Source organism: Halichoeres trimaculatus, unplaced genomic scaffold, assembly GCF_033239565.1.
Source record: "Halichoeres trimaculatus isolate MK-OKI-2021-1 unplaced genomic scaffold, fHalTri1.1 fHalTri1_scaffold_8, whole genome shotgun sequence".
NCBI classification, from domain to species: Eukaryota; Metazoa; Chordata; class Actinopteri; order Labriformes; family Labridae; genus Halichoeres; species Halichoeres trimaculatus.
In genome coordinates, this window is record NW_027437186.1 from 7,941,840 (window position 1) to 7,966,338 (window position 24,499).

The 24,499-nt window shown below is 41.7% G+C and overlaps 1 protein-coding gene across 1 annotated transcript in view; it reads left to right on the forward strand.

Annotated features, from left to right (window-relative positions):
- Positions 1 to 7,811: 7,811 nt before the first annotated feature.
- The window catches only part of vwc2 (von Willebrand factor C domain containing 2), a 49,199-nt gene continuing 32,511 nt past the window's right edge, over positions 7,812 to 24,499 (forward strand). The window contains exon 1 of the mRNA XM_074676004.1: positions 7,812 to 8,186. The gene's annotated coding sequence lies outside the window, so the exon portion shown is untranslated. The remainder of the gene's footprint in view (positions 8,187 to 24,499) is intronic.

Genomic DNA, 24,499 nt, shown 5'->3' on the forward strand with positions numbered 1-24,499 from the left:
CGACAGAGTTGAAAATCTTTTACATTAACGGTGATAACGCTGACCCCTGAATAAAAACATCTACCCTGACAGTTTGTGCATTGTTTACTCTGGTGGGGCTGAGCTTTAATTGTGCCTAAATCAGGACAACAAATCTCCTCTCTGCTGGAATTACTGTTAATGACTCAGGAGGCACTGGAGCTATTTTGATCAAATGTCATGCCTTTGAGAGGAAAAATCTCTGCGGACAGAGAAAGTTTCTGTAAAAACAAAATAACAGTCAAATTATCAGACCCTGTTTACCTGCGATTGAGCAGCTGTTAGCACATATTAATGAAATGTTTTTGCCTTTCATTTGGAGCAGACCTTTGGCATACACACTTGGGTAAAAACTGGTTTGCACAAGAAATTTAATTCCTGCTCTCTGTGTAATCAAACCAAAACACAACAATTAGTCTGACTCAGCTGACAGATATTCCTTTCTTCCTGGAAGACTTCCTCCATTTGTAGTAGTATCCACATATCAAACATTAAAGAGGGGAATTGTATTTTTTGTCTTTACACTGTGTTTCTGGTGCCTCCTTGGAAGTGTTTTACAAGTGTCTCTATTTTTTCTCACACTGGTGTTTTATAAACTCTTATTTCTTCCTCTGTCTGAAGCCCTTTGTTTAAACTGCTGTCTCTTTAAGACTCCCCACTCAAAGCCTCTGATTGGCTGACCCTCTGAAGGCCTGTTAGGGGCCTTCCCCTCTAACATCTCCTGATGATCTTGTGAAGATCTCATAAACAGGGGTGTGCACAAACATTTTTAAGGACAGGGGAGAAAATTTTTAAAAAGGCACATACAGCGCATTCTCTCCGCAGAATCAGAAACTAAGGTCAAGATATTTTTAAGGACACTTTAGACATGTTTATATGTTACAACCAACCAGGAGGAACTTAAATAGGCATTTTTGCCACCAAAGGAGGGCAGTGAATCATGTGTTAACCAGCCAAGAGGACATTTCAGCACGCTTTGCCAACCAAGAAGGCACTACAGCAGGTAATCTGGCTCCCAAAGACACAAGAGAGGGCACTTTAGCTCCCATGAGGGCACTTTAGCTTGTGTTTTAGCTCCCATGAAGACCCCTTAGCAGCCTGTGTTTTCTCCCCAATAAGGGCACCAAAGCTTTTGTTTTGGCACCAATGAGGGCACCTTAACTTGTGATTTGGCTTCAATGAGGGCACTGTAGCTTGTGTTTTAGCTCCCATGAGGGCACTTTAGCTTGTATTTTGGCTACCATGAGGGCACTTTGGCATGTGTTTTAGCTCCCATGAAGTCACTTTAGCTCGTGTTTTAGCTCCCATGAGGGCACTTTAGCTTGTGTTTTAGCTCTCATGAGGGCACCATAGCTTGTGTTTTCATTCCAACGAGGACACCCTTATTTCTTTAAGCTCCTATGAGGGCACCTTAGCTTGCATTCTGGCTCCAATAAGGGCACATTAACTTGTGTTTTAGCTCCCATGAGAGCATGAGCTTGTTTGTGGCTCCAATGAGGGCACTTTAGCCTGTGTATTGGCTCAATGAGAGGGCCTTAGACTTTCTTTTTATCTTCCTGAGGGAACTTCAGTCTGTGTTTTGGCTACAATGAGGACACCTTAGCTTTTGTTTTCGCTCCACTTAAGCTCGTGTTTAAGATCCCATGGGGACTCCTCAGCTTGTGATTTCGTTCTAATGAGGACACCTTAGCTTGTGTTTTAGCTCCCGTGAGGACACCTTAGCATGTGTTCTCATTCCAATGAGGACACCTTTATTTCTTTTGGCTCCCATGAGGGCACCTCAGCTTGCATTTTGGCTCCAATAAGGGCATTTTAGCTTGTGTTTTAGCACCCACAAGAGCACTTTAGATTGTGTTTTAAATCCCATGAGGGCATGAGCTTGTTTGTGGCTCCAATGAGGGCACTTTAGCCTGTGTATTGGCTCAATGAAAGCACCTTAGCCTTTCTTTTTATCTTCCTGACGGAACTTTAGTTTGTGTTTCGGCTACAATAAGGGCACTTTAGCTTGTGTTTTGGCTTCAAAGATGGCATTTTAGGAAGTGGTCACACTGGCAAACCGTGCTGTGCTTAAACATGCTTCAGCCTTAAAGCACGTTTCGAATGGCCAGTGTGACCACAACTGTGCTGTGCTTGAGCACGATTCACACCTCTGCTTAGGTACGCTTTGGAGAGATGGGCTTCGGCACAGTTTAGTTCATGCACGAGCACAAGCACACGGACATCCCATGTGATCCATGATGTATGATCACTGTGAGCGCATCTCTTGACAATCATTTTCAACAAAGCAGGGGTGTTAGAGGGCTGTGTCGGGCCAAAACGATTTACCATCAGTCTAAAAGTCTCTAAAGCTGTAGCAGTGCTCTCTGTGTCTCATTGTGCTGACTCTGATGAGATTGCACTTAATGTAAACAGATGCTTCATGATGACGTAGGTGGGCCATGCGCTTGTGTGATACCCGCTTAAGTCTGGTTCATATTGGAGTAGTGTGACCACTGGCCAGCAGGGGAACGGTGCTGCAGGGGGGGGGGGCATTTGTGCCTAAGCACGGCACGGTTGTGATGGCCAGTGTGACCGCACCCTTAGCTCTAGTTTTTGCTCCCATGAGGACACCTTAGCTTGTGTTTTAGATCCCATGAGGGCACCTTAGCTTGTGTTTTGGCTTTCAAGCAGTCACTTCAGCAGGCATTTGGCCTCCTGGGAGGGCACTGTTATCTTTGCAGAGCAGATGGACCTGCCTGATTCAGTTTCTGAACTCCTGCAGGTCCATCTTGCCAGGCTCCAATGACCAACGATTTCACTCGGCTAAATTCTAACCGGCCCAATCAGGGAAGAGAGGCGGGAGCTGTGGGAGCAGACGTGACTCAGCAGACTTTCGTACTTGTCAGCGTTCCTTTGATTCTTAAGTTAAATTTATAAAAAAACGGAAGCTGTCGTCTAACGCCTTTTTCACAGCTGTTTCTCATGATTCAGTAGTTGTTCATCTATTGTTTCTTAGAAGCATCGGTTCACATAAGCTACGTCATACTGTGGCTTGATGTGGATTGGTCCGTGGTGAGTGTGTTAATCAGAACGGTCGTCCAATCACCAGCTGCAGATTTTTTTTAAAGTCCCACCTCTGAAAACAAATCAGAAGAGCTGCTACTCAGATGGACTTGTGAAATATTTCTGTGGCGGATATATGAAACTGTCCGTCTGGCGTGTCAGCTTAGGGCACTGTAGTGTGTGAGTATTTTCTTTCTTTTTTTTTGGATAAATGGGCAACTCCCTTCCTTCCCCTGTGCACATCACTGCTTATGAAGATCTTGTGCTATTTTAGGAACTGACTGTTTTCATAATTTTACAGACATATTCAGGGTTTTCTACATCGTATGAATATGTAGCCGTTTGAAAACCAGCACAGATTCAGTCTTAACATCTAGCACTATTACTTTTCCATTTTTAGAATAAAGGAAAGCGGAATACCCCTTCTTCAAATGCCAGTGGCTCTGAAAAAACAGACAACAACAAGAGCAGCAACACTTTCCATTATCTGTTTGCAACCCAGAGATGTTTAGAGATATTGGCAACAGGACAAAAACCCTCTGCAAAGACTGGTCCACTAGTCCGTGGTATTAGGAGGAGGTATTGTGTAGGTGGCAGAAGGCACAAAGCTCTGGTCAAAACAAACTTTTCTCCCTGCACTCTCTTGAAAAACAAAGTAAACTTGGTCTAACCTCACAGTAAATATTCAACACGTACTGGGGCAAAACTCTCTGGGGTCTGGAAAAAGAACAACTTAACCTTCAGTTGTCTGCTCAAGCGTATTGCTAATGGGCAGGTAGGTTACAGCGCAGTCAGTTCATGCTGCTCCCTGTCCCAGTCTGAACCCCCTTCCTCTCCTTTTTAGTGTAAAAACAGGAGGAGGGCACTTCTGGTCTGCCTGTACGTGAGTATGGGAAACAAGCCATACAGGCCATTTCCACAGCAGGGCTCCAAATGCTGAAGTGGGGATAATCAATAGTTAATGGGGGCAGAAATGTAATGACAGTGAGGGATGACATTTGAACCTCAGGGAGAGTGTAGCAGCAGAGAGCAGGGCTGCATGTATGCTGCTGTGTGCCCAGGGCAGTTATGAGAGCACAGCTATATGCTGTATTAATGGTTTCCCTTTTCAGCAGGCGGGAGCCCAGGTCCACTTCCATTGTGCTGTTCCATCATAAACATATATATAGAAAGGAAAACACACATGTGTTTGGATGCATTTTCACTTAGAAAGTTTGTTGTTAAAGTTGGGCAGAGCTGATTCAGAGTCACTACAAAACTTCTTTTCTGATGGTGTCTGTACCGTACACTTTGAGCACCATCTATTTTTCTCCTTTCTTTAGATTTTTTGATTAATTTCAGTTGTTAGTTCAATTCTTCTTATGTGATTTATGGATTTGCATATTTCTGATGGAATTTTAAGGATCCGCCGAAAATGACTTTTTGTTCCTCGCACTGTCTGGGGATGTGCTGCTTCGTTGACTTTGAGGGGTTGTTATAATTTACAAAGGGAGAAGAAAAGTCGAATGAAAGAAGCAATATCTCAAAAGGACAAATAACACACGCTACAACACAAGTACACTGCAAAAAATGAACTCCAAGCAAATGTTTGTGTTTTATTTTTTAGCAAAAATGGTCTTATATGAGCCACACACACCTGACAGGTGACACCTAAACGGCTCATTAAGAGTAAAAAAAAACTTCTCAGTGGGATAAGAAATGTACTTGTTCTTCTTCTTTTTTTTTAAGAAAAATAATGTCTTAATCCATGAAAATCACCCTCAGTGGATTGTTTTAGTGCAAATGAATAAACGCCAGAATGGAAAGCGTGATGCTTTTCTGAAAGCAGACAGACGCTGAACATTGAAAGGAGAGTAACATTTGGCCTCAGGGCTGGCTGCGAGGACAGCCCAGCAGCTGTGCATCTCTTTGCAAAGGGAAGCAAGCGAGCAGGTTATTAAGACTTAATTGTTGGCCTGACACTTGATGGACAATCCCATTGTCAACCTGCAGTAAAACAAGTTATAGAATCAATAGTCTTCTCCCACCTCGATTAACTTCCAGCAATCTGGTCCAGCACTTCAAAACAAGAGCTAAATAAGATCCAGCTCTGCTGAACTCCAGCTGCCAGCCTCTTCACTGCTCCGTGAGAGAGCAGCGGGGCTCTCATGCATAAGGTCTGATGACAGAGTTGGAGGCAGGCGGTCTCAGAAGACAAATTTGTGTCTCCAGGAACACTCATAGTAGTTTTGTAGGTAACACACTGATAATGTTGGTTATTATGACACCAGGCAGGCTCTGATGGGGGAACCTTTTGTTACCTTCATCTTTATTCAATGCCTCAAAGCTCTAATGTTTTAAAAATCTCTTTGTTTATTTCATTCTTTTTAATGTCGGGTAAAAACATTATGAAAGGAAACAAAAAGGGCACCAGTGCACTCTTAGAAATAAAGAGTTGATTTACTTAATGACTTATGTCACCTGGTTCCACAAAACTGTGTCGTTTAACCCCTTGATGCCTGTTGCCCCCACTTTGTGACATATCCTGTCAGGTCTTGATGCAGCTGAAATGACCTTTGTATCACATCATTACCTTTTGATTCATACTCTACACAAACCACAGATCATATCAGATCCACTATGTCACAATATATTGGTCAAGAGATGAACTTCTCATGTCTATATATATAATATAACTTAGTTATAACTATTGTGTGTACTTTACTCAAATTAACAATCTCATATTAATTTAACATCTGTAAGAATGCAAAAACACATAAAAACAATCTATTTTATAATTGTTCATGTAAATGTAAGGAAGCAGTGATTATTTGAAATTTTTGCTCTTTGGAAAAATGAGGTGAGACTACATACTTAAAAAAGGAGAATGGAGTGAGAAGTCAGACTGTTACACAACTCCATCTTCGCAGTTAACAGCTGAGTGCGTGCTTCGCCAGTTAGGATAGGCATAAACCATCACTTAATAAGTTTGACTTCATTTGAAGGATTAGCATTGGCCAGAGTTTGACATGACACACAAACACCCCAGGCACACAGAGTGAGTCAATTCTTTGCCAGCTACACTGTAAGAAAATTTCCAACACACACCACTGCCTGCTGTTCTACAAATCCTGCAAAAATAAGATAAAAAATATTTTACCATTATTTTACAGTACAGTCATTTTTGTTGTGATGATGTTGTGTAACAGTGAGTGAGGAGGGAATGCAGATGGATATCAGACCCTGTTGTACTGTGGGATGCTACATACAACATGGACTGACCGTCTGTGTCTCGCACAGACTGTCTGCCTGTGCTCCACATAGCATCGATCTGCTGTCTGTGCTCCACGGCACAGACCAGCTATTTGTGCTCTACCTAGCACTGTCCAGAACAGATAAGCCATCTAATGGCAATCACAGTAATGTCATTCAATGTTTAAATCAATGACAGCATATTAGCAGCAGGGTAGTCATTTCACATTCATATCCAGTAATCCAATACACAGTATCATGCTGTACTTGCACTGTAAAATAAATGGGAGTTACTGGACATTTTTGCTGTGGTTTAACAGTGATTTTTTTTTTTTTTTTTTACAGTGTAGAGTTGGTTTAAAATATTTTCTACCTCTTATGCCATTATTACCCTAATGTGATTTAAGCCCCGTCTCCACCAAGCAGTTTGGTTCGGTTTGTCGGGGCATGAGACGCAATTTACGGCATTTCCACTGACTAATCCCGGGACAGATCCCCAAATAACTGAGACCAGCCGCCCCACTTTTTGGGACCCTTACATAGGGGTGGCAGACTGAACAGATCCAATCCCAGAAGGTGGAGCTACAACACTGCAGACTGATGATTGGTTAAAAGAATCGTCACTTACCCCGACAGTGGCTGCATTTTTCCTGGCTGCACACAGTCTTCTCTGAAACAAAGCTTTACTGCACTTTGTATCAAAGAGACACATGGAAATCACAAAAAAGGTGAATTGCTAGATGTCTTCCATTGTTGCTCTTTGTTTACTGTGTTGCGTTTTTCTTCTTCATTGGATTTATTAGCGGGGTACACTGTCGCGCTGCTATGACGTCACACCATATGTTTTTGATGCGGCTGTCGGCATCCAGCTTGCGCACCGCTTACCACGCACTGATCTGAATAGGACAGCTTGGCGGAAACGGAGTCTTAAGTTCTCAAAACTTAATTTATCACTCTATCAAACATGTCAGAGAAAATTAAACCATATTCAATTTTGCAAATCACAATCATTTCACGAGACAAGGTAGAAAATTATTTTATTTTATTCCAACTTTAAAAGCAACTGAGTATCAAAATGAGACTGTTTCAAGATCAGGGCTTTTAATGTTTGCCGTGACAGAAAACCTTGGTGTTTTGTTTGACACAAGAGGCTCCAAACTACAATGTAATATGATAAAGCCTCAATGACTTGCACAAGCACACACAGGCAGTGCGTTTATAGGCTAACTGTGAAATGTATCAGTCGGTCAAACCCAGTTAAAGGGTTAGTTGGTGGAAGCAGATGATGTGATTGTGTTTTACAGACACTTGCTCAGATGTTTCCTCCTGACATGATCCTTTGTAATTTGGCAGCGCATTACGCACGGAGCAGTTACCTGTGTGGAGATCATTAAGCTCAGCTGTTAATCACAGCAGTGTGTGAACCTGATAAAGAGCCCAGTGAACTCAAAAAGGCTCACTAATTGGCTGCCTGTTGTTTCTCTGGCAATTTAAAGTGCTCCACCTAGTGGCCGGCCAGCTCAACGAGACGTCTGGACGCAACTGCTTTCATCCTCCATTTATAAATTATTTATTTCTTTGTCGCCGTGAGAAATAAAGTGCCAGTGTGGAGCAGGGACAGCAGTAGCTCCGCGGCACTTGCAGCGGTGGATCGCCGGGGACGGAGCGCTTTCCCACTCACTGTGGGGATAAGTTGAGAGCGAGACGCCGCTGACCTGCGAGCATCCTCCGGGGGAAACTGTGCATTTGACTCGCTTAACGAGCGTCAGTTTCCATCTCTTCACCGCTCATCATTTGTTGCTGTCGTGGCTCCGTTGTCCAGCGGTCCGAAGGCTGAGGAAGCCAGCGCGCTGACGGACGGATAGAGGAAGAGGGAGAAAACACGAGGATCTCAGGTGATTTACAACAATACTGCTTCTCTAACGCTGCGTGGAGGGTGCTGCTTTTGATTTATGCATGTCAGTGTCAATTAGGTTCTGCAACAGCTGAGTTTAGCACTGTTTCTGTATAAAGTAGATTGCCTGTCCTAACATCAAACTGCATTTATCACTTTTCAATCATGTGCACACACAAACAATACAAAAAAAAGATAGTTTTGAGGATTGATTAGAGCTGCAGAGACTGAAGCACCTGTAGAGACCACATACATGCATGAGTGTAAGTGAACTGTGTGGGTATTTGGACGTAAACAGGGCTCAGGCTGTTTGAGGGAGCATCAGAAGGATTTCAGTGGCTGCACAAAGAGTCAGCCTGCCCACACTCCACAGAATGCTACATGCTGTCAACACAGGCTCTACCAGCAGAGTAGGCAGCCTAAAAACCCATACTACACTCTACTATTCATTTAAAACTCATGGTGACCAGTGGAGGAGGTGTTGGATGCTGGTGGGGCTTACATTTGTTCTCTTCTGGAAACAGAGCTGCACGGTTTCATTGTTCACACTTCTTTAAATGTTTTTATTTATCTGTCATTTTCACTAAATTAAGATTTTCTTTTTTATCTCTTTGTTACACTCTCCTCCTTCGTGCATTTCCTGCTGCAGACTTCCGGGCAGGCTTTGAGTAAATTCACCTTGCTCCTGCACAAATAATCTTAAGATTATATGACAGTTTTGCAAGCGCTGTTGGTTTTGCGTTGTATGTTTAGGCCAACTCGTCTTTGATTTGGGTCACTCATAAGATTTACAGTCAGAGGATAAAATTCAATTAGGCAGCCCTGCAGCAATCTTTACTCACTGGCAGATGGCTTAATACTCTTGGATGCAGCCTTAGTGTCCCTTATTGCTCTAATTGGATTTCTTCATTTCACACTGTTTATTCACATAAAAATGAGCTTTTAAACGTGGCATCATTAATTCAATACTTCCTCTGCCCTGTCAGATCCAAGCCCACTAGCCCCCACTGTCCAAGCATTTCACGTCTCATCTCTGATGATCTGCTTCGTCATAAATTGAAGAGGACCTCTCAGTGAATTTTTGCAGCCTCCATGTGCTATCGATGGCACGTCCGGGTGTTGGAACGGTGTACTTAGGAGAACGTGCGATGTGAAATAAATTAATTACACACAGTGATGGAGGCATATTATCTGTCCGAGTTAATTCCAGGCCCCAAGGAGATGGTTTTCCTTTGAATGACATCCAATTGGAGTCCACAGAGGGACATGGCAGGAGTTTTATTCTCCAAGACAATGTGAATGTTAAGTGAGTTTTGGAGGCTCACTGTCAGACCTACATACTGCAGAGAGAACAACAGTAGCCTCAAACAGAAATCAAAAACAAGACGGATGTTGTATCCCCGCTGCATCTTCAGCCAACATGTAGCTCGGAGCAGTCAGATCAAATTTGCAAATATTCCTCAAAATCCTGCTCTCCAGAACAAACGCTAATAACACATAAACAAAAACATGGTGCGTGTAAGAATTCCTGGAGATGAAAGCGCCGCCTTGGAGCATCAGGCCTTATTAACAGCATTATTCTGCGAGTGTGACGGCTATCAAACGCCCTGGAAGACTCCGTCCTGAGTGACAGAGAATGAAGCCAGAGACTGGACAGCCTGGACACGACTTAACTGCTGCACTTTGTGTTATTGAATTCTTGCCAGTTCAATCTATGCGAATAAGAGCGTCTTATTAGTGGAGCTGGAGCTGAAATTTCACTCAGAGCTCAGGTTGTTGTGTCAAGTCTTATGGGCTGTATCTGCTCTGCTGGGTAATGAAAACGACAATAATTCATGAGTCATAAATCAATGTGATGGTGAGCATCAGTGAACCGTGAACTAACAGCCAGGTTGAATTCCTGCTTGATTAATCTTTGTGTCTGCCCCTCACTGATCAAACCGGCTGTGTTCAGTAGCCTGAGATGTAAACAGAGCTCTGGCCTTTGACAGAGGGGCTTATATCTTCATAGATGCGAACGAATGATCCCACACCTAGTGGCAAACACCGAGGCTAATAACAGTTCATTCTCTGTAGTGCAGGAAGCCATGCAACATTTAAATGTCAATGAAAGGAGGAGAAATCACCAGTCCTTAAAGTATCAGCACAGTGAGGCTCACTCTGTGAATCAGAGCAAAATGTTACAGCCGCATTTGACAGGTACGCTTTTTTTTTTTTTTTTTACATGCATAAATAATTATATATATGCACAACATGTGACTTGGTTACTTGGTTACTGCATGGACCACTTCAGCTCTTGGAACCACACAGACTCCTGTCAGTGTCAGGAGGACAGATGTGCAAACAAACAAAGAAACCACATGACCACTTAGCTCAGTGCAGTTTAAGAGATAAATGTCGCTCATGAAAAAAAAGAAACAGCTAATTTTCTTCAGTTAATAAGGAACTGTTTCCCCGAGATAATTATTTGGATGTGACAGGAGTAAATTGTAGAGTTGTTTTTCCACTAACAGAGCTGATTTTTTTTCTGCTCTAAAGTGGGTGTTTAAAGGCACCAGCGGTGGAAATGAACTTAGTGGTGTTGACTCATATAAATCCTGGCACTACAGGTTGATTGCTGCAACCAGTTGCTTTTCTTTCCTCGCTCAGGTTTAACAGAGGATGGGCCATTTCAGTCTGCATGAGTGGGGTCTATGATGTTAGACTGGAGGAGTGCTGGTTCAAACAGAGAGCTACATCAGTAAGGTCAGATCCTAAAAACAAATAGTTAACTCATACTATCTCATCTCAAAACATGTATTTAACAGTGTTAAAGTAAAGTGCCTCATTGTCTTGTCTTATTGCTTAAACAGGAGGTGCAGCTCTACATAGTGAGCAAAAAGAAGACATCAATAAAAACTCAAGGGTGACACAGTTATTAACAATAAATAGTGCAATCATTAATGAATAAATAAATATAAAATATGAATGATGTAAGTAAAAGAGGTAATAACTTATAATAATAGAGCCCCAACTGATACAGCCATGAATGAATTGAAATAAGTCTTGTGCAGATATGATCATTAAAGCTGATATTATATGTACGTGGTCGTAATATGGTATAACCACCAGGGGTTGCCTGTTGGGCAGACCTGGGCCAGTTCCAGCCCGCGGGCCACATCTGGCCCTTTAGGTGTCCCAGTGTGGGGGTCAGTCATAAATTAGAATATAAATGAAAAAAAAGTACACTTAGCACCCAATACAACTATGTTGCTTTTGTTTTGAAAAGTGTGACCTTTGCATTTTTTTCAGACTAGATGCACTTGCACGTGTGACCTATGCCTGTGATTAGTGACATGATGGAGTTGAACAAATCCAAACACAGATCCTCGATCACTGAGGTTCTCCTCTCAGCTGTCCTTCACATCACCTCAGAAACTCAACCGGATTTCAATAAGCCCAAGGCAAACTAGATTTTGCTCACTGCAGAGGTAAAATGAAGTGACCAATGTTAAAGTTATGTTTTTTTTTGTTTGTTTTGTTATGTTTATTGTTTTTGTATAAAGTTGTTATAAAGTTTTCAGTATTTGCAGAGACAAGCTAAACATACAATGAAACACTGGTGCTTTGATTGTGTTTTTGTTTTTACTGTTTAATACTTCTAAAGCAGTATTTTACTATTTGGCCTGCACCACAATTTCACATATTTACATAAATGTTTACAGAATATCTTTGTTTCTTCTGATTAACACAAGCAACCAAACAAAGTAAATAATCAAGGGCATTTTAAAATGGGAAAAATATTAAGCAGGTTTTTTAAGTTGTTCTGTGGGCTTTTTCCATACCTTAAATCAGAGAGAGAGGATAGGACAGTGGACAGATTGGGAAACAGTACGAGCGGGGAAGAGTCAGAGTGGGGAATGACTGGGTGAGTCAGGAATGACAGGGTTAGAGTGGGGAATGACGGAATGAAAGTGGAGAATAACTGGATGAGAGTGGGAAATGACAGGTTGAGAGTAGGGAATGACAAGGTGAGAGTGGAGAATGACAGGGTGAGAGCGGGAAATGACAGGGTGAGAGTACGGACTGACAGGGTGAGAGTGGGGAACAACAGGGTGAGAGTGGAGAATGACAGGGTGAGAGTAGGGAATGACAAGGTGAGGGTGGAGAATGACAGGGTGAGAGCGAGAAATGACAGGGTGAGAGTGGGGGGAACAACAGGGTGAGAGAGGGGAATGACAGGCTGAGAGTGGAGAATTACAGGGTGAGTGTGGGGAATGACAAGCTGAGAGTGGAGAATGACAGGGTGAGAGTGGGGAATAACAGGGTGAGAGTGAGGAATGACAGGGTAAGAGTGGAGAAAGACAGGGTGAGAGTGGGGAATGACAAGCTGAGAGTGGAGAATGAAAGGGTGAGAGTGGGGAATAACAGGGTGAGAGTGAGGAATGACAGGGTAAGAGTGGAGAATGACAGGGTGAGAGTGGGGAATGACAGGGTGAGAGTGGAGAATGAAAGGGTGAGAGTGGGGAATGACAAGGTGAGAGTGGAGAATGACAAGGTGAGAGTGGAGAATGACAGGGTGAGAGTGGGGAATAACAGGGTGAGAGTGAGGAATGACAGGGTAAGAGTGGAGAATGACAGGGTGAGAGTGGGGAACAACAGGGTGAGAGTGGAGAATGAAAGGGTGAGAGTGGGGAATGACAAGGTGAGAGTGGAGAATTACAGGGTGAGAGTGGGGAAGGACAAGGTGAGAGTGGGGATTGACAGGGTGAGAGTGGGAAATAACAGGGAGAGAGTGGGGAATGACAGGGTGAGAGTGGGGGATGATAGCAGAAAAATTGCCACAGGCCTGATCAGAACCCTGGCCACCCACTTAAGGGCGAACCTAATGGGGTGCGATTTAACCGCTAGGCCATCTGCCCTTCAGTATTGTGCAGAATTAATGTTCATGTTAATGTTGGCGCTCTGACACAAGTCAGGTTTCCCATGTGGCCCCTTGTTAAAATTAATGGCCCACCCATGTTTAAGGGCAATGAAAAGCTTTTTCCTTTTTGCCATTTGGTACCAATAAAGGAGCAAACTTTTGAGTAAACTTTAATATGCACTTAACAGCCACTTAATTAGGTATGCCTGTCCAACTGCTCGTTAACACAAATATCTAACCAGCCAATCAGATGGCAGCAACTCCATACAATAAGACATGTAGACCTGGAGAAGAGGAGAAACTGAAGTTCAAACTGAGTGTCAGAATGGAGAAGAAAGGTGATTTAAGAGACTTTGAACAAGGTTTTAGGTGCCAGATGGGCTGGTCTGAGTATTCATCAAACTGCTGATCTACTGGGATTTTCACACACAGCCATCTCTAGGGTTTACAGAGAATGGTGCCAAAAAGGAGAAAATATCAGCCAAGGGCAGGAAACTGAGGCTATACTTCACACAGGTGGACCAAAACTGGACCTAAGAAGATTAAAAAACATTGTCTGGTCCGATGAGTCTGGATTTCTGCTCCACATTCAGAGTTTGGAGTAAACAGTATGTTAGCAGGGATCCATCCTGCCTTAGATCAACAGTTGAACAGGTTTATCTAATAAGGGTGTCTAGTGAGTGTAGATACATGGATCCTTTGGGGTAATTGTTCAAGTCACCAGTAGTTAGCAGAAGCTTTCATGTATTTTTTTGATTATGGTTATTATTATTTTTATTTGTTGTATTTTTGCTTTCGATTTCCATCCTCAACCTGAATCTGACTAAAGAGAACATATGATGCAATTAAAGCCAATGATGCGATCATGCGACCAAATCACATTTACAATTCTCCTCTATGACCGTCAGTAACAAAGCTTCTGCTCTCTGCTGCAGAGAAATGAAGAGACTCAAAGTTTTCTTTATGATTCTTTGTCAGATTGCAGTCGATGTTTTCCTTTTGTTGAGCTTGAATATTTTTTGCAAGTAGCCTATTGAAGTAAGAGCAGTGAAGCAAAACAAACAGGATAAAAACAGTTCTCTCTGCTCGGCCGGGGGGCAAAAATAAATCAATGACCTTTCACTTAATGGCTCATATGCAAAAAGTATAAATGTAAGAATGTTTTCCATCACTTGCAGCAGAGAAGTGCAGAGAGATATGTACGGATGCTGAGGAAGAAAAGTTTATGTCCTGATCCATCCTGCACCGTAACAAAGATATGTCATGTTGTGAAGGTGAGACGTCAGTATACTTAGGTAGTTGTGCATAAAAAATGGGACTCCTTATATTTCAAGGGTATGATGAATAAGTAAACATTCATTTTGTAGTCTGGGAGGAGGTTGGAAACATTTGGTTTTTGTGGAAAAAAAAACAAAAGTATTAAAGGAAATGGCAGTGTGATGTCTTTCTTGTCTCATTGCTGACAACCACAGTTTAAAAGACCTAAAAAAAAGATGAAAACAGTCTCTTAGTGCTTTTGATTTCTCAGTGCTCTGTGGGATTTTGCCCTGAGCCCGTTTATTCCTGCTGAGGGTATTGCAGTGTGTTTATCACAGATATAAGAGATTCTTTTGCAGCTTTGTAATTTCTTTAAACTGTTTCTCAAATGTGTGGAAGTACATCAGAGAGGGATCCTTTCAGAAATATGAAATTACAACATTGTTCTTGGAAGCGAGCAGAGAGAAACTGTGCATGTGTGTAACTCGATGCATCCGAGCTCAGCGACTTAGTCAGCAGAGCCTTCATTCTGAGTTGTGTTGTGTTTGGTGGAGGAATAGGGAAAGGCTTGAGTGCATTTTCTTTTTAACTCGCACTGCAAAAATGAAATCTAAGCAAGTTTTTCTTTGTTTTACATTTATAAAAGAAATGATATTAGGCTTAATAATAGTCCCATTCATCTGACGAGTCTGTAAAATGTGACTTAATTTCAAATAGCCTGCAAATAGTAAAAATTAAATAAATAAATAATACTGCAAATGAGTTTAAGAAATGTACTTGTCCAGTTTCTTGCATTAAAATCAAGCAGTAGACCCCTTGGGCCGTATGCACGTCCAGCCATTAGCCAGGTGAAAAGGCAAAAAGAGCATTAAGTTTAATAGAGGTAGACCCCCACCAAACGGCAGGATTGTGGCGCCTGTTCCTCTGTTCAAAGGCAGACAATGTGTGACCGTTTGAAACAAAACATGCAAAGGCAGTGGCAATGTGTTGCTGTACAGCAACTTTAGATGTGGGAGACACAAAATTTTGTCAGTGAACAGATGAGATAAGGGACACAGTCAAAGTCTCGAACCAGCGAGGCTCAGTTTTACAAGTTTGATTCGCTCTTTGCTTTTATATTTCTGGGTCCTTCCAAGATGTGTGTGGTGAAATGTTGGAGTTTCAGACTTATTCACCACCAAACGCATTTACTCTGTTCAAGATCGCCAAACTTTCTCTTTCTTTTTGTTTAACTGATTGGCTCACTGGTAACAGCTCTTTGTGTATTCTTGTAATAAAATCTCCATTTCTTCCTCTGAAAAATGTTTTCTTGATCTTCTCTCACTGTTACCGCTCATCAGGTTTACAGCTGTTTATGAGTGGTAGACGTGTGCAGTTTGAGTTTGTTTGATGGGGTTTTCCAGGAGATTCCTCTTAATCATGACGTAATCTACACCTGCATCTTTTTATCGTGTAATTAGTTAACTGGACGATTATTTGTAGTTCTACATGGGGCTAATGCTGCAGCCATAACAGAATGTTAGGACTAATAGTCCTATTGGTTTAATGACTGAATGTGCACACAGGCCCTGGTCTTGAAATATGAAGCCCATGCAGAAGTGTTAAAAACTGCAATTCAGTGAGTGTCCACTTGAGGCTGGCTGCAGAAAAAGCAGAAACTACAAACACACCAAGACAGAAAAAGACCATCTTTATAGGAAAAACATGTTCAAAAATTAGTTTGGGTCTGACCAGCTTATTTCTCTATTGGCTTTAAGTGTGTGTGGGGTCAATGTTTTCATAAGTCATAGTTATTAAACTTGTGAGTTTCCCCCTTTTAAAGGGCTGATCTGATGGACAGGTGAGCACCCTGTAGCTGTCTGTAGGGTCTACTGGTGCCTTCCATTTACGTCGGAACTGGGACGTGGGGAGTGGGATTGATGATATCTCTGAGTAAAAAGTGTTCCTGTTGACAAGTCAGAAAATCTTGATATTGAAATCACAATTTATATACAAAATTATTCATTTATTATTTGAATCTTATTCAAAAACTTCAGTACTGATTTAAACACAACTTTAAAGAACCAGCAAGTGGCACATATAGTATTATTGATACACATAAGTCACACAGGAACTTGCATACATCTACACTGTGTGGCACATTAATTGTTTTTCTTCGATTATATTGTTTTTATGATTGTCAGATGGCAAAATTGAAATCACGATTAAAATCCAATTAATTGTCCAGACCTAGCATGCAGCTGATTGAAGGCCTTTACACACCAACGGCCCGGCATTGTGAATAATCTGGAAGCTTCATATTGAATCTCCACAGCTATTTTCCATCCATACATGTCTTTGTAACCGTTGTTTTTGTGGTTTTTATGTCTTCTGTCGTAAAGAACTGGGTGCTGGGACACGAACACAGTCAATGTTGAATGTTTTAGTAGGTGACATGTCAACAGCAAGCATTTCGATTGGTCGGATGTGTTCTCGTCGCAAGCGAAACTTTGGAAAGATTGACCTTCGTCCTAAAAATTAAAAGCCATTAAAGAACGCTGCTGGTGTGAAAGCGAGCATTGAAAAAAATAATAAACGTGCGAAATAATTGTGTAAAAAATATGTGTCTGGTGTGCAGAGGTCTTTAGTGTGAGAAATGCATGTAAATCCTGACTTACCTGACTAGTTTAGCATGCCCAATATAGCCCCTCCCTGATGACTGGCTTCAAAACACTATATCAGGGGTGCAGGTAGCCTAGTGGGCTAGGTTACACCTCATGGTTCGCCCTCGAGCAGGCGGCCTATTCCCCACTCTCACCTGTTTTCTGCTCTATCCACAATCCTCTGCAACTAAAGGCATGAAAAGTCCTTAAATAACTTTACAAAAAAAAAAACACTATGTCAGAAACAGATGAGTGATGTCACGGAGTCTATGTCCATACGTGTTACAGTACATGATTAAGACATAATTTTTATTTTAAGCAGCACAGCAAGAACATTTTGAACACCACATTGGCAGATTTTATTTACTCTTTCCAAACATTTCAGGCATTATTTTTTATCTAAAACATCATGTTATTGCAGCTTTGAGAATAAACAAATTCTTAAAGTTCAAACTAAGGTGGAGAAAAGCTTCTCTGCACACATCAGGTAGATGTCTCTTTGTTTAACTTTAATCTGGAGTACCTCACTAATACCTGTTATTGTACAATTTATACAGCAAAAACTGAAATCCAAGGAAGAGTTTTTGTCATATTTGACAGTGATCAGCACAAAAAAGCCCAAAAGCTCAACTCAAGTTGGAAACAAAACAACTCCTTATTGAGTAAAAGCTCACTAAGTAAAGAACAAAAAATCTCAGCCACGCTGGAGGAGCTGGAGAAAAAGACAAACTATAAATCTCAGCCAAGCCGGAAAAAAACACTTGATGAACAAAGAAGCAACTAAAATTTTCAGTATATACTGAAGTCTTAAAATAAACAGAAATAGATACAAACTCAGTAAGAACAGGACCCATGGATAAGACATGCACTAAAGACACAATGATCTGGCACAAGAAGTGAAGGGGCACAGGTGGAAACAATGGAGGGCGGGTCTCCAAATCATAACAGTGGGAAGTCATGAGGACAGAGTGTGAAGTTGGCCGAAAGAGAGACGAGAGGTGACTGAAAAATAAAAGTGGACATGTCATGACAGACAAGGCTGAGGTAAAAAGTGCAAACTATACATAACTGATGAGACACGGCAATGTTTTTAGAAGAAAAGTCTTTTTAGACTTTGATGATGCATTGCTTGTAAAGAGTAAACAAATCCAAAAACATACTAAGGAAGAAAGTGCTTATTTAACATCTTAAAGTAAGAATTATTATGGAGTTATCGGCGTAATGTGGCTCACATTAATTCCAAAGAAAACAAGACATGAACACTTGCTTAGATATTAGTTTGTGTGGTGCATCATGCAGGTAGTTGTGTAGTTTATTTCAGGTTGTGTGTCTGTGGTAGGGCAGTTAGCACACAGCAGGAGGAGTCCTGGATCAATTCCTCAGCTGGTCAGGTGCCTGTCTGTGGGAGTTTGCATGTCCTAAAACAAGCTCATCAGGTTGTTTGGTTTCTCTAAACTTCCTGTAGGTGTAAGTCTGCGGCCTTGTGCAGGTGTTTTCCAAATATACCCCCTCACATGCTTTTGGAAATATTAAGGTCTCACAGACAAAGGTAAAATCGGCTGATCAGTGCAACTTCAAGCATGCCAAAACTTATATCTGTCAGTAGACACGTATACATAGACCCAAATATTCCGCTTGCATTTGGTTTATTTACTCAAACGGGGAGAATTTAAACTTTATATATGCCTCATTCCGAAAGGAAAGGCCCAATCAGAATGGACATGGATTCATCGGTTTCACAGGGGTGAAATATTCCTTTCCCCTAACCGATTGAGGAATCATGTATCCACACACACACGTTCCTCAATTTGTTTACGTTTGTTTACATTTTTCTGTGCATGCCCCATTTACTATTCTGTTTGATTAAAGTGGCGCATGTAGACCAGAGATTGGAATATTCCTCTCCATGTATACTATTGATTTCAGAAAAGTCATTTAGCAAGACGAAAAACTCCTCATGTAACCGTGGCTAGTGTTCTTCAGATGTGAAACTTGTGCTAGCCAATCAGAATGAGTCTATCATTTAGTTCTGACAACCAAAAACTTTCCTGGTGTCTACACGAAACCATGAAACTAGAGTTCCCCAAAGTCTTCACTTTGGCTGGAATTTTGAGAAAACATTGTTTTTAGTGACATAGAGCTGCGGTTTGGTGTGGATGACAGGCCTTAACGTATATGAATATATTCGAATGCACGATTTTGGATTTTTTTCCGATATCTTTGTGCCAATGTGTAACAACTCATTTAGCCAATATTGATACCAATACCAATATTTTCTCTGTGCACGTTATTGCAGAGATCATCTACTCTCTCCTGCATTGAAAGTTGCATATTATATATTGGTGCACACTTTTATCACATTTGTTATGTAATATTTTTTTATTGTGAAATATAAGAAAATTATATACTTGAAACCGTATATATGTATTTATGGCGATTGCCTTTAAACAAAAAAACAAACAAAAACTCCAAAAGATAAATCCTACTTGAAAGCTGGATGATGCTCTTTCTGAGAAAATCACAATATGCACAGCCAGGGAAAATTTGGCCACTTTCATAACTGACAGTCAGAAAGTGTAACCTCTGTTCACATGGAACATATGAGAAGTGAAACTGTACAGGAGTTAAACCCAAATTTAATAAATGGTTCACTTTGGTATATGGTTAATGTGGCTAAATTAAGCCACATTTCCACCAAGGAGACCGGTTCGGTTCGTCTCTGTACGGCATATTTTGTGGCGTTTTTTTCTGACTTATCCTGGGACAGATCCCCAAATAACCGAGACGAGCCATCCCACTTTTTGGGACTCTTCCGTATGGGTGCCAGACTGAACCGATCCATTCTCAGAAGGTGGAGCTACAACACTGTGCCAAACTGTACTGAACCAAACCAGACTGCTTGGTAGAAACGCAGCTTTAGTCAGCTTCATGTACCTTACAGACTACTGCTTAAGTTAACTTAAAACAGCAGCCAAATATGGGACTACTCAATCTGAACTGTATAAAGAACATCACAAAAGTGCAAAAAAAATTCAGATTCATCCCATTATTTTATTAGTTTATTATATCAATGTAATTTGGTTTGTTAGGTGATATTCAGTATTTTATTTTCAAGCCAATACTTGCTGATGCTGATGCAATTAGTCGTGCTTCCCAAAAAATATATGCAGTTTCCCAGATCTCCAGCTACGTGTGGACATGGCCTAACCCCCTGTATGTTATCCTGGGTACAGACTGGTAACATGTTCATGGTGTACTCTGCCTCTCGCCCAAAGACAGATGAAAAAGGCTACATTTCCCCAAGGACCCTGAGGAGCAGAATTGGTACAGATAATGGACTGATTGATGTCCAAGGTAGCTCACTAACATGCTCTTTATCCTTTACAGAAGCATTTCAATAAGTCACCACATCAACATGTCAATGCAGTGAGACATTCAGAAAACGGCTTTACTGTATGATAGTATTAAGGACTACAGACAGCGGTTGAACTGAACAACCTAGTGTACACAGCCCGCGTTATGAACTCGAGAGGGAGACTGTGCGCCTGTAGAATACAGCCTGGAGCCAGAGAAACAACACACTCACATGGAGCTGGCTCAGAATTAACAATTCATGTTTACTGAGTGAAAAATCAAACAGCCAGTTCAGCTGTGTAGCTTGTCCATGTCTGTCCAGTCGTTTCTTGAAGAAGCCAAATGTGCCTTTGGTCCCTCATTTTAACTCTTTGAGTCGTTGCTTGGTTCTTGTTTTTCTGAAGCTGCAGACTTTGAGGAAAGCACAGGTCGTGTTCTTTGAATATTTCAGATCTGTGGGTTGTTTGTTCCCAGTTGAAAACCAGCTCGAGGGCCACCCATAGCTCAGCCCCGATGGAGAGCCGAGCAGAGCAGCAGGAGCAGCAGCCGCAGCATTAACCGTGTGACAGCTAGTAACAGCTGTTAAGGTGGAGAGGTGAGGCTGAGGAAAACCAAATGAGGTCCTTTTACTAATGAGGCTCGGCTCGTCTCTCCCTCTCGCTCAGCTGCAGCAGCAGCAGCAGCAGCAGCGGTGTTATCGGTATGCACCTCGTTCTGCTTCCTCTCAGTTCCACAGCAGCTCCAAGGATTCTGCCTCAAACATCGCAATTCAGCTAAAACGTTGCTCAAATACCAGCCGTGCAAGCAGTCAATTTTAGGCTTCTCTGTAAGAATGGATCAGAATACATGAATACTAAAACACTGGAGTTAAACATACAGAGAGGCTTTGACTTCATTGTGGTGTTAGACAGGATGAATATGGTTGTTCCTCAAGCACACACCTGCAACGATTCACCTGCACCTCATTCAACACTTATTTAACTCCTCCATGAGTTCACTTATTTAACTGACAATGCTGAACAAAGTGTACTCAGTTTTAATACTTCTTGACCTCAGCTCAGCTTTTGACACAGTTGACGATGGTGATTTAATCAGCCGTCTAAGTAAGAGTGTTGGTGTCAAACAGATCTTTCTCTGTGATGCTGGATTATTCCTCCTCCTCTTGTGCTCCTTTCTCCTGTGGCGTTCCTCAGGGGTCAATTTTAGGTCCCATCCTTTTTACAGTTTTTATGCTCCCTTTGGTCAAATATTACACAATCATGGTATTGAGTTTCATTGTTATGCTGATGACACCCAGCTGTATGTTCCTTTGAAACTGGGACCAACAGATGCTTCCAACATACTTACATCCTGTCTGTCTGACATTAAAAACTGGGTGTCGAAGAATTTTCTACAATGAAATGACTCCAAATCTGACATTCTTGTGTTTACTCCCTTTGGCCCCGGCGCTAGGGCTGCCACCTGTTCCGTAAAATACGTAATTGTCCCATATTTCACACTTGAAGGTTGCATCCCGTTTTAAATCAATACAGGACGCAATTTGTCCCGTATTTTCAGTTTGCCTTGAACGCAGCACCACTCTGCCTGAATTCAACATGCGGCTGCGTCCGCCCACTAGAAACGGCAGTTGGTTGATGTTAAGCGTGGAATAAGTGCTTATCGTTAATTGGGTGAGAGAAAGTCACAGGAAATCAGAAGTAAACACTGGTACTCCACCCCCTGCAGAGACACAGACATGAGTGGGAAAGTTCAAGTGAACGATTTCAAAAGACATGGTAAAATCTGTCGCCGAGTGCGTTCTGATGCACATGGTTGTATGTCAGACATGTGGCAGCATGTGGCCAGAGATCAATGATACTGCAACATCAGGACAAACAAATGTCACTCACAATTCTTCATACCTGAAGCATCTCCAGATACAGGAATCTTATTATTAACCAAGAAAATATGATAAATTTGGAAAAGTCAATCCTACTAAAAGAATAAGCTGCCACAGTGTTTTACTGAATAGATTTTCTCAGATTGGTTGTTTCTTACCAATATATCAAGAAAACAGACATTTCATTAGTACAACATGAAAAAAGTTCAATACAATTTTGATAACCAGTATCATTCATGATTATAGAAAAAAACAACAAAAGGACAGACAGTAGAGATGCACTGATCACAATTTTCTGGCCGATCACTGATCACTGATCACCGATCTTTAAAAAACCTGACCTGCCGATACTGATTTGGGCCAACACTGATTTTTAATTTTTAATTTTTGTGTTATTATGTTTTAACTTAAATAACCAATAAAATGTCCTGAGTTTTAGGTCTCAGAGCAAAAAGCAACAATGGCTGGCTGTCAGACCTTCCTGGAGGAATATAAGATCAGTTTCATATGTAAGGATGGGCCGATCACCAATCCCCCAAAATGAAGGTAATCAGCACCGACTGATCGGTGCATGTCTAACAGACAGGACAGAATATATTTTGAAAAAATATTTTTAAATTCTAAAATATTGACATGAAACTTTAATGAGTTCATCACCACAACTGGTAAGCCCCCTTCGCTGCTGAGGGTGTTCCTTATTTTTGCCTCAAAGGTGGCAACCCTACCTGGCACTAACACCACAGATACCCTCTCCCCTAGGTGCTTTATCGAGCAATATCTGTAGGGAGACCCTCAGCCTGGGGGCGATCTTTGACAGTCAGCTGTTCTTCGATGCCCAGGTGACTACAACGGTCCAATTGTGTTTTGCACAACTGAGGTTGATCAATAAGATAAAGGCTTTTCTAACCTGTGCACATTTGGAAGTAGTCATCCATACTTTTTTCTCCTTTCGACTGGACTGTGTTAATGCTCTTTACTCTGGGATCAGTAAGCGTAATATCCAAAGACTGCAAATGATTCAAAACTGCCAGGCTTTTAACCCGCACTTTCAGACGAGACCACATAACACCTGTCCTTGCTGCCCTCCACTGGCTACCTGTGAGTTTTAGAATAGATTTAAAAATTTTACTGCTCGTTTTAAAGCCCTCAACGGTCAGGCTCCCTCTTACACCTGTGACCTCCTCACTCCTTATGAGCCAGACTGTTGTCTGAGAGCCTCCAGCAGGGCACGACTACTGGTACCTAAATCTAGACTGGTCACAAAAGGGGACAGAGCCTTTGCTGTTCGGGGGCCCAAGCTCTGAAACTCCCTGCCTGAGGGTCTCAGGCAGGAAAGCTCAGTATCATCTTTTAAATTTCTTCTTTCTTATTGACCTTTTACTCTTTTTATATTGTTGTTTTATGAATTGTTTTGTTTTATTTGTATGACCTTAAGTGCATTGTGTTTTATAGTGAAGCACCTTGTTACTTTGTTTTGAAAGGTGCTGTACAAATAAAGTGGGGTTGGATTGGATCGGATTGGATGACCTAACTGTTGAAGGAGTCAGTGATACATTTTTTAATATAAGCTATAAACATCAACACGCCTGAAGCCTGTTTAACAGAGCTCAGCCATGACACCCAACATTTGGGGAGGAAATAAATGGAAGTAGGCCACTGACAGCAGGAAAACATCATAGCATGCATTTAAATTCCAAGATGCTGCAGTAAATCAGGCGAGCGTGTGACAAAAACTGAAGCCTTGACTACAGCTTTTCAAAAATGTTTCTGCAACGTCAGCGCTTCACCCTGGGAGTTCACACAAGATGAGCTCTTTAGTTTTCACTCTTTGCAATATTGATAACTATAAAGGGAAGCGCTGGCTTTGACTTTGGCTTTGTTGCACAAACTTTGACATGTATACTCCTCAATAGGAGAGCAGGAGCAGGTCTGGTCTTACTTTACTGGGTTTCTCTGTCAGCCGTATTAAGTTCATCTTTCCAGGCTGTAATTATCTTCCATTTTCAAATCAATGTTGTCTTTTGAACAGATGACGGTGATTCATTTAAAGAAGCAGACATTGATCCTGAATCTTTGTTCCACACGGGGAGCAGGAGCTTAAAAGCGTTAGATTCAGGTCTTTGCCCGTTTTCCCTCTTACCCAGTCGTTGGTGCAGCAATTGATGCAGGGAGGCGCTACAGTATGAAGCGCTATCGATTTTTTAGCATGGCCCTTTTAAAACTCCCTGTCCTGATGATCCAATGCACTGATCCCGCAGACTTGTGTCACACTCAGCAGG